At 48.5% G+C, this 10,562-nt stretch overlaps 1 protein-coding gene across 6 annotated transcripts in view; it reads left to right on the top strand.

Annotated features, from left to right (window-relative positions):
• Positions 1 to 446: 446 nt before the first annotated feature.
• The window catches only part of LOC103620902 (USP6 N-terminal-like protein), an 83,553-nt gene continuing 73,437 nt past the window's right edge, over positions 447 to 10,562 (top strand). For 4 of the 6 annotated variants that reach the window (XM_008639648.2, XM_017741698.1, XM_017741697.1 and 1 more), the window contains exon 1: positions 452 to 783. The gene's annotated coding sequence lies outside the window, so the exon portion shown is untranslated. Of the gene's footprint in view, positions 784 to 7,180; positions 7,342 to 10,562 lie in introns of those variants that run through there. The other 2 variants (XM_017741700.1, XM_017741696.1) reach the window with 2 other exon arrangements.

Below are 10,562 nucleotides of genomic sequence, written 5' to 3'. Positions count from 1 at the left end.
GGGCGGGTGGAGAGCGGAGCGGGGGGCTGAACAACCGGCAGAGCCTCTTCCAGGGGCCTGGGCTGGTCCTTTGAGTCGCGGCGGGGCTGCGTTGAGGTCAAAACAGAAGGAAACAATCAAACAACAAAAAAACCCCCACAAAATATCGAGCCCCCCCAGCTGATGAAGGGCGCAGGAGCTGCCCGGGTGACCCCGGTTACTGTTCGGGGAGGCTTCGCCTACCCGGCAGCTCCTCACGGCCCCCGGGGCACAGAGCCCGCACCACCCCCTGCGCCCCGCGGGGACTCGGGGTAACACTCGGCCTGGCTGGGCAGCCCAGGGAGCCCCCAGATACCTGCTGCCCAAATACCTGCTGCCGTCTATGCTGGGACATCCGGGCTGGGTCCCTGTGCGTGGCTGGGGCAGCTGGGGATGCCCAAGTGTCTAGATGAGCGAACCTGCTGCGGGCAGTTGGTTCTCCCCGCCTTGCCTTGCAATGTCTCCTTTGAAAACAACACCCACAGAAGTGAAATCTGGCACCGTGGTGAATCGTGAGGTCTTTTCCCTGAAGAAATGGTTCCGTTTGCTCTCGTGCTCCAGCTGGAGTAAAGGCAACAGTTTCCTTGCTGGACAAGGAGGGAGATGCCGGCTCTGGAGCAGGGAACTTCAGGTGCCTGCCGAAATGGCAGATGAGGGCATGTACTGGAGTCTTCTGGGAAGCTGCATTGACCAGATGGGAGTTTGGTGCCCGTTTTGCATGTGGGAAAAGGAGTGCCGCCAATCAAGGGGTGCATAGCAAAGCAGGTGAGAGCATCAGTTCATTTCTCTTGTGAGCTCTAGGCTGAGGAAGATGAAGCTATTCATGGGCTTGCCATGTTTAATTAAAGCTGTGTTCAGCAGCAGCGATATCCAGGCTTAGTTAAAAACCTGTCGTTCTGGTAAATGTCTTGCCTTGTGCTCAGTCACTTCCCCTCTGGTGTTCTTGAGTAAGACAAGACAAAACCCAAAAAGCATTGATGGCCAGTGCAAAATACTTTCTGAACCAAAGCGGTTACAAAATAACCTTGTTGTATAACCTCCGTGGGGGCTGCTTAACACCTAGCCATGAGGAGAGCAGCAGTGTCCTGGGCTGAGCAGGCCGGGTTGCAGGGAGTGATCCGGGTCACCAGGTCACTGCAATTCACTGAGCCAGCAGGGAATTTGGTGAGAGTGATGGGACTTGCTGTGGCTTTTTGCTCCATCGAGTTCCTGGGTGCTTTACGCTTTGCTTTCCTAACAGTACTTTTCTACTTCTACCTTGGCCGTGTTCAAGCCATCGTTCTGTTGGATTCAAAACCATTCTGTGCTCAATTTTACAGCCTTCCTAAGGGATTTGCCTTAGTTCTGCCTCTGATATACAAGTTACTTTTTTGGGATGCATTTGCTGAGCTATCCTCCCCCAGACTATGAATTTCTGATTAAATACTTCTATATATCAACAGCTTTGAAAATTAAATAGGTGCAAAACATTATATATTTTACTTGACAGGTTTCAGGCTCTGTGAATGGGGTCTTCTTCTTGCAGAATTTGCTTAATAGCTTCTCTGAATGACATTTTATTGAAATACTTGGAATTTTAAATTTACCCCTCTTTTGTTCTTTTTGACGTGTTGCGTCTTACTTTGAAGGGCCTGTGAAGCACGACCTCAGAGCTCTTCGGAAACTCTCATGCCTTTCATTTATCATTTTCACGGTTGTGAGCTTCCTTCTGGGTTTTTTTTTTTTTTTTTTTCCATCAGAGAGAAGATTGGCCAACAAACATGTTCTGAAAGACATGTTTATCTTTAAGAAAAAACCCATCAGCGACCAAACAAGCAGGCAGCCGCACCCATCCAGCAGTATGATTTCTTATCTTAGAGCTTGACTCATAATTCTGATGGCTCCTTATCCTTACTGGGTTTTTTGAAAAGAAAGTAGTTTTCTTAGCTATTCCCCTGGGTGACACGCTGGAGAGCATTGCACTTGTGTAATTTTCTTTTTTCTTATGTCCTCTTGTCTCTCTTACATCACCCTGAGCAGCAGAACCCCATAATCTTACCCTAGGCTTCTCTTTTTATTTTTTTTTTTTTCTTTTTCCTGATGTGGAGAAAACAAGGAGATGCTTGAGAGTATCTCCTGCTGAGGAATCTCACCTTCAACACACATGACAGCGTTTCACCAGCTTGGCTTTGCTAAGTATCAAGCTGACTCTGTGGAGCTGGAAAATATGTTTCAGGCTGTGTTTTGCATAGATGCTCTCAGATGTGAGGTTTCACCGCCTGGGTGTTACATGTGTTTTTCCTGTCACGGGGCAGTCTGCCTCTGAGTCGTGTTGCTGGGAGCTCCTGGCAGAGCAAATGCAGGGGCAGGGGGAACAGAGGCCGGTCTTCAGCCCTGCTTCATCAACCCCAGCCACAGCCCTCCCTCATTTGTGCCTTGTTTGGTTTAACAACAAGGTTGTACAGCAGCTTTTCCCACAGCAATACCTCTTTTCTCCTGTTCTTTAGAATTAAAATCTCACCAAAGAATGTGTGTTAAGGTGGACTTTGAAACTCAAAGCTTTTCAGTCCTTCACAGTCACGCTGGAGTAAGTCCTGTGCTTTCCTCTCCTTCATTTTAATTACAGGGGAGAGTAGTTCAGCTCCCACAGCTCAAGCTGTTGGAAGGACATGTCTATGCTCTGCAAATAAACTTTGTCCTTGCTTTCCCCTTTCTATCTTCCACTTGCTCTGGCAGAGCTGTGCTCTTGAACAGTGCTGGGCAAGCATTGTTCATGTTTTGGTGGATCTCTGTTTTCTCCTTGTGCTCCCTCCACACTGAGATTAGAGAAGTACTCTTGCAGGTGGCTCGGAATATACCACCTAAAGAAGCCTACAGCTGCTCTGTGTGAAGAACAGCCCCCACAGATGCTGAAGTTGCAGAGCTATCCATGCAGCTTTGTGGTAGGGTTGCTTGCTGCATCCTCTTTGGTTTTCGGCAGCCTGGGACCTCCCAGTTGTCCATTTTACTGGGTAGTGCAGGGGTTCTTTAAGAGGCTGGTTCATGCCACGCTGCAGATCGCTCAGCATGGCACTGCAAGAGCTGCTGTGGTGGAAGGCAGATTTCTAGAATGTGCAAGATACTCTCGTGTGCTGAGGGTAGCAATCTCGGCTGGTTTGCTACCTTACACCTCCCCACTTGAAGTAGCAGTGGGTATTTCTGAAGCAAGTATTCGGACTGGAGTGCTTGCTCTGATTTTCAAGCTGGGTGGGTGCTCTCCGTAGCTGTGGGTTTGCTTTGGCACCCTCAGCCTGAGGTATTTGTAGAGGGACCGTTGTAGATTGTCCCCTGTAAGTATCTGCTCGAGTGCCAGCCATGCTTGCCGGCTCTGCATCCCGCCGTGTTGCTCCTGCGTGTGCCATCCCCCTTGCACTGCAGAAGAGCTAAATCAGGGTTGGAAGAAAGCTGGCAAGAAGCCTGGATGTTCCTAGAAAGATATTGATTGCCCTGGACAGTTCGGGGTTGTTCCTTTTGTTTCCCTGGCTCTCGTCACGGGGTCGGGCTCGTTCGGGCAGCAGCTCGCTGGAGGATAGAGAAACAGTGCCGGGCCCCCCCCCCCCCTGTCTCTCTCAAGTGTTAAGTCTGAAGCAGCCTGCCTGGTAATTCCATTAATGAGAGCCTAGTGCCAGAGAGATAAATGTAATTCCAGGGTAAAGCTGACGCTCGGGCTCAAACAGAGAGGATTTGCTGGTTCTCCTGGGTGCACTGCTGTGAGTAATGTACTCCAGTATTACCCACAGATGATGTTGAAAGTCTACATGTCACTGCAAAGACTGGGCAGTGATAAAAAAATTTGCTACTAAATCTTCATGTGAGGAAATCCTTAGCTCCAGAGCATAGCTGTCTCTTTGCAATGGGTTTTACCGGGAATAAAAGTTTCCTGCTTAACTCCTGACATGCATGATGGCACCATGCTAAGCAGCCAGCTGATCCAGGAGACAGCTTGCATGGGCTATAGCCAGAACGAGCTCTCTTTGTATAATCAGTGCAGAACAGAAATTATATACCCTGTGTGTGTCACACCAGAAAGCTTGCAAGCACCTCAGAGCCAGCCACCACAATTGCAAGTAGCACAAGCTTCTCGACATTTTTGGAGATGTGGTCCATACTTGAATTCAGAGCTTACTGTCCTGGCCAGCTGTTTTCTCAGTTTGATTTCTTTCTGAAATAATTTTTTTCTGATTTTTCACTTTTCTTAAAAGTTAGATTTGCAGATCACATCTTCCTGATTGCAGTTGTATAATACGTTTGTGGCATTGTCATCAAGTCTTGTGTTGAAAAGGAATGGTTAATTGGGGTATTTTTAGCTCTCCTTGTGGCTTGGATCCTGGAAATCAAACACAGGAGCCAGCACCATTCTCTGCTTTCTGCAGAGAAACTTCCTGTGCTGCAGGCAGCAGCCGAGCAGTTGCGTCCAGCAGGGTGGGAGCTCATGGTGCCAGTGAGCCCCAGTGCCTCTGGTACCCCAAAATTCAAGCAAACAAATCACTTGTCTCATCTTCTGGAGCTCAGTGAAGGATTTTCATTGTGGGAAACTACTTGTGATCAGTCCAAGGCGAGGGAAAAAAGATCCATGAAGAGGAAGCAGGTGCTGGGGGTGCTCAGGCCCTCACGTGCCCCCATCACCCCAGCTTTGCCTGAGTGTCCATCAGTACACAGCTGATCTCCTTAGTTAGGACTTGGGTCCCTGCTGGCATCCTGACAGCAGAATTAAAGCCTGCTTGCTCAAAATGCTTGTTTGTTGGTGTATTCAGGAGTTTGCCGGTGCCTCCTGCTGTAAGAGGTGTGGGGGAGAGTGGCTCATTAAGCAAAGTGAGGTGCATGCTTTGCTGGTGACCTAGCAGCAGCTGGGACAGCCAGCCTAAGTCTACAGCCTGCTCCTGCATCTCTTACTTCTCTTTGCAGCAGCTGTGCAGACATGCCTACCTTCTTCATGCACATGCTGTGGGCCAATTCACTCACCAGAAATCAGGATCAAAAGCAGGTTGTCTTGAGTTTTTAAATCTCCTGCCTCCCCTTGCCCTCGGTTTTGTTCATTAATCAGTGAGGGTTATGCATGTGAGAGCCACATCTGCCACTCACCACCATGGTGGTAGGATGTTGGGGGAGTACAAAATCAGTCTGAGCTACTGCAGTTGCTTTAAAAAAAAAATTTTCTCCTGTTTGCATCATAGATGACTACACAAGTTTTAGTTTATTACCTAGTTTAGTTTATTACTTTATTATTTAGTTTTCTCACCCCAAGTTAAAATTTTTGAGTGTCTCCTTTTAAAGCTCTGATGTGTGATTTGGGCTTGAGTGGAGCAAGGTTGCACTGATAGTGAGTTGTGTGTCTTGTCAAACATTTCAATACAGAGTAGATGAAGGAGCAGGTAAGAAAATGACCAGCATATTTAGAAGTTCAGTTTCTTGAAAAATTGTCTCTGTGGTGTCTTGTTCTTACAGTATCTCTCATCCCTCCCCCTTCAGTTCCATGAGTCAAAAGTGATCATGAGAGTGTTGATATATGACTGGGGGGAACTTAGCAGGAAGGATCCTCTGGTGGTAACGAAGTGGGTCAGAAGTGTTACCTGTGCTGTTGCTGCTGCTTATGATGTTAAGCAGATAAAGTTACTGAAATTATTTCAAAGCCTCACTATTTGCTTTGCTCCCTGACTTGCTGCGTGAGTTTCACAGGGAAACCTGTATCTGACCTGCAAGGCATTGATTTGTTTGACAGCTCTTGTGGCCTAGGTGCACAGTTGAGCCACTTTGTTGCTGCCACAGTCTAGGTGCCCTGACACTGGATTTTTTCTTTCCCAATGTATTTTTGAGCTACGGCTGCCTTCCCATCAGGTTTGCTCCAGAACTGACCAGACTGATGGTGGTAGCTATGGTGGACAGACACCCGCCACTCGGCTCCCTTGGATAAAGGGCTGGTAGGACCATCACTTGACCCCCAGAGATGCTCTAAATGACTGGAGGCTGAGCAGAGCCTGATACATGGTCCTTCTGCCTGCCTTGAACTTAAGTTGTAAATCCCACAGCAGGCTTGGCAGTGGTGACCCGATGGCTGTGCTTTGATACGTCCGTGTGCTGAAAAGATGTGGCTGGGGTCTGCTCACGGTCTCCCATGCTGTGAGAGAAAGATGCCATGAGGTACAGCAGGTGGAATTTGAAGTTGAATTTGGAGTGGGAAGGGGGCATATGTAACATATAGCTGAGAAAACCAAATAAGCGTTACAAGACCTTAACCACTGAAGGGGCTGGACTCGTTTCCAGTTGATGTGTTTAAATTGTGATTAGTCACCTCCTAAAGTAGGGTGCTGTAATCCAGTTTCTGTGGAAAAAATTGCACCATACATGTGTCAATACAAGGGGTGGACTCAGCTGAGCAAGAGTGTGTGTGCTTTTAGGCTTGGTCTATAAATCCCTTCAGCTATTCTGGCTCTTTACAGACTCGTGAGAACTCAGGGAGTTTTCTTTCCTGTAGCATTGCCCTCGTCATGCTTTTAACATCTGAAGGTCTGGACGGAAGTCGTTGTCATCTTGCCCTCTTCTGTGCCAGCACTCAGTCTGATGGCAGGCAGAGGCTTCATGGCAGCCAGAGCTTTTCCTTCCAGCAGACTGGAGGGAACAGGAGGGAGAAGGGGCAGGTGTCTCTGCCCCTCTTTGGCAGTGGACTGTTGTCAGCCTCCAGTGTGTCCAAGGAAACTGTTTTTCAAGATTTTTGTCTGGATTTTACAGGGATCTCTTCCCTTACTGCTTTCCTGCCTTGGGCATGGATGCCAGCTGAATCTCCACTGATGTCTTCCTGTGGCATACCCAAGCAGATCAGTCCTTGGGAGACTGCACATCACCTCTGGCAGGGTGCTGGATCTGACATGGGGACAGCTGAATGGACAGAGGGGTCCATCCCCAGAGAGGCTGGGCAGGAGGGGTAATTGTCCCTGGGAAGTGCATCCGTGGTCTTTAGTTTGTGGCTCAATGTTTCTATTCCCTATTCTCCAACCGCTGGAAGTGGCAGACTGAAATGAAAAGATTGGAGTAGCCAGTATCCTGCTGGAGCTCAGAGGGGATGAATTTAGCTGTTCTTGTTTGATTTCAAGAAATTGCATTAAAATGAGCAGAGAGGCTGTGCACTGGAGGCTGCTTCCGCTGCAGGCATCTGCTTGCAAAACTGCGTTTCAGAGCGATTCTTGCTGGTGCTGCAAAGCCGGTGGGGAAGGCAGAGCTGTGGCATGGGCCAGGAGACCTTTGTGGAGGTGCAGCTGAAGGGCTCGGCTTGCTTGATTGCTTTGGCAGCTCGTCTCCACTTAGAAACAGGTGTGGGCATTGCTTCCCTCTGTTATCAGTGGTCACTGGTGTCTTGGTGAGTGCAATGAGCTGCTTCTCTCTGCAAGCTGAGGAGCTGTGCTCTGCCCCACGTCCCTGCTGCTGGGAGGTGGCATGCAGGCAACTGGAAGGTCCCCAGCATAAATGCTGGACATGTGGCGTGATGGCTCTTGTGTCCTGTCTCACATCAGCTCTGTGGTTACACCAAGCTGCAGCTGACTTCTGAAGCTCTTCTCGGTAAAAATAGACCTGAATTGATCTGTTGTGGTTTGCTATTTTTTTTTTTTTTTTTTTTTTTTTTTACTAATATGAATTTCTGCAGAGATGAAAGCTTGAGCTTTATTACAAAGTCCATGATTTTCTTAAGGATGCTTTGGGATATTCTGGGGGTGTGCATGTGGTCTGCATGGTAACAGTTGTCCGGAAAACTGGCAACGGGTCAGTTGGACACGTGTAGCTGGTTAATTGATTTTAGTCCCATGGAAACTCAATTTTACTAACTTGGTGCTTTTTCTGGTGGGGGAAAAAAAGAGCTGTGTTAAGTAGAGGGGCAGCTCTGGGTATTTCTGTGAAAGGTGTTTAAAGGAGGCTCGAATGTGAGTTTTTGAACTGTGCTTGTCTGTTCGTGTTGAGAGCTGGCAGAGTTGGTGGTTTCAGTGGGAGCACACAGCAACCATCGAAGGCAAGGCTTGCCTGGGGGCCCTGGGGCAGGAGCCTGTGTGACTAATGCTGTGTAACTCAGAAAAACAAGGCAGGATTAGCTCTGCCTCCTTCCCCTCTGTAAGGAGCTAGTGGTGGGGAGCTCCATCAGACTGCTGCTGAGATGCTTGGATGGGACCTCTGGACACATTGATGGATCGTCTCCCTCCACTCAGTGCAGCTTTGTGACCTGTACTTTACAGTCCTTTTACAGGACTGTACCCCTTGCTGGTTTTGGAGGCGAGGTGACTGGCTGGGATGTGAAGGCTTGTGCTGGCAGGTCCTCTGATAGATACCCTGAGCTGCACCTGCGTCTGCTGCAACCCCTCCATCCACACCTGTGCCAGAGGCAAAGCGGGATGGGGGTGGAGGGGGCTCAGGCTTCCAGATGCTGGGGACAAGCCAGCCTGTGGGGACCATGCAGGGCTGTGTTGTGCTCCTCCCTCTGCACTCCTGGTGCTGTTGAAGGTGGTCACATGTCGGGATGAAGATCTGGCTTAGAGTTTGAGCCTGTGAATCTACTTTTCCATCTTTATTTTCCAGGGTTTCTCTGCAAGGAATTGGAAAATCCCCTCTATGGGCTGCTGCGACAGCCTTAGAAATATCCAGATGGATTTGAACTTTGGTGCTGCAAAGGGCTTTGCATATTTATTTTCAGCTTCCTGCTGTCTGCTTTGCTTAAGAGCTTTTGCTAGATCCTTTGCATATGCTTGTCCTTGCTCCTCTGCTCCTGGAAACCATTTGAGAACACCCTTCAGCTGTGACAAAACACCCCTCCCCCCCCCGAAAATATCCCCAAACCTCTTGGAGGAATTTTGTTTTACCACTGTGCCTTGGTAAGCTGCAAGGCTTGCATAGCTGTGGTGTGTTGCTGTTTGGGTGCATCAGCCTAGTTTGGAGACCTCAGAGAGCAAATCACCGGGCTGTTTTGGAGGGGTCTTTAGAAAAGTGAGTGACTGAGCATGCTCAGCAGTGAATGGAGCTGTTAAACTGATTTTACATGACTTACCCCTGTGCAAAGACAAAGATATGATGGGTTGAAGCCTCATCTAGGTTTCCACATGTACCACTGTGCCATCTTTCTGAGGTCATGCTTCTCATCAGCTTTAGCTGATTTCAGGCTGTTCTTCTGCCAGAAATTCTTCCCCTTTATTTTCTTTTTTTCTGGGATGGCTTCCAGCTGGATCAAGCAAATGGTGGTTGCTACCTCAAGTGTAGAGATGACTGGGATGTCTAGAAGGGGGAGGAGGGAAAAGGCAGGACTGTTGTGGCAGCAGAGGGTAGTTTTGGATCAGATAAGCTGATGATCATGTGGGAGTGGGGATGGCTTGCTGAAGGGCCGCTGTGTAGCCCCTGGTAGAACACGTCCTGCTTCTACTTCAGTTTCCTTCCATGTAAAAGGGTGGTAAGGATTGCCAAGTGCATTAATATTTCTGGGAGGCTACAGTGTTGGTAGAGTCCTTTGTGGGGCACTGCTGACTGGTGGCTTCATGTCCATGCTGCAAGAGTTTGGCTTCCCAGTTAATCCAGGGGAAGTTTCCCTCTGGGAGGACTTTGAGCACAGCTTTTAAATAAAACTTTCTGCTGAATGTATCAAGGAGAATATTAGGTTGAATACAAGGGAGAAGTTTTCTGTGATGAGGGTAGTGAGGCACTGGAACATGTTGCCCCCAGAAGTTGTAGGTGCCCCATCTTTGGAAGCATTCAAGGACAGGCTGGATGGAGCTTTGAGCAACCTGGTCTGGTGGAAGGTGTCCCTGCCCATGGCAGCAGGTTGGACTATATTATTTTAAGAGGTCCCTTCCAACCCAAATCACTCTGTGTTTCTATGATTTCTCTGCTTAAATATACAGCAGATCAGGGCCTGATGTGTTAGTGCCTCTCTGGGAGGGACAAGTTCTGCTCTCCTGTTCTCCTCTAGCCCTAAGGCTGGGGATAGGTCTATCTTCCTGACTTGTTATAAACCTTTATCTGACCCATCTCAGGCTGAAAAGACATTGTATTATGTGCTTGTTGCAAGTATGTTATCACGTTGAGGATGACTTCTCAGGGCCTGGTGGCTGGGCAGCTGGCATGGCTGTGGCAGCACTCTCCTGCTGAGGTCTGAGGAGCTCATCACATATGTGAAGGGAGTTGTGCATTTTCCTCCTAAAAGCAGCACGCTTGGCCTTGATGTTGATTGTGGGGGGCCAGAGCTGTTTGTCTGAGCTGGAAATTGCTGATATTGGAAGATCATCACAGGATGGGGGGAGAAAATTAGCATAAGCCTCTTAGAGAAAACGTAATTACTTCTCAAAGTTGTCAGGAAACACCAATCTCCCTATTTAGGCTTCAGAGTAGGGTTTCTTTTATGGTGAGTGTATCTGCTTGTGATGGGGGCATTAGCAAAGCTGCATAATCGAACTTGGGGTCTAGCAGGTCCTCCAAGGTCATGTGCCTGCACTTTTGGCCAATGCCACCCTTCTCTTTTTACTTTTTACTGCTTCTGGTATGGCAGACTTCTGGTCATTCCT

Source organism: Corvus brachyrhynchos, unplaced genomic scaffold, assembly GCF_000691975.1.
Source record: "Corvus brachyrhynchos isolate BGI_N302 unplaced genomic scaffold, ASM69197v1 scaffold115, whole genome shotgun sequence".
Lineage (NCBI taxonomy): Eukaryota > Metazoa > Chordata > Aves > Passeriformes > Corvidae > Corvus > Corvus brachyrhynchos.
The sequence above is the reverse complement of the archived record's forward strand: the minus strand, read 5'-3'. Positions and strand labels throughout refer to the sequence as shown.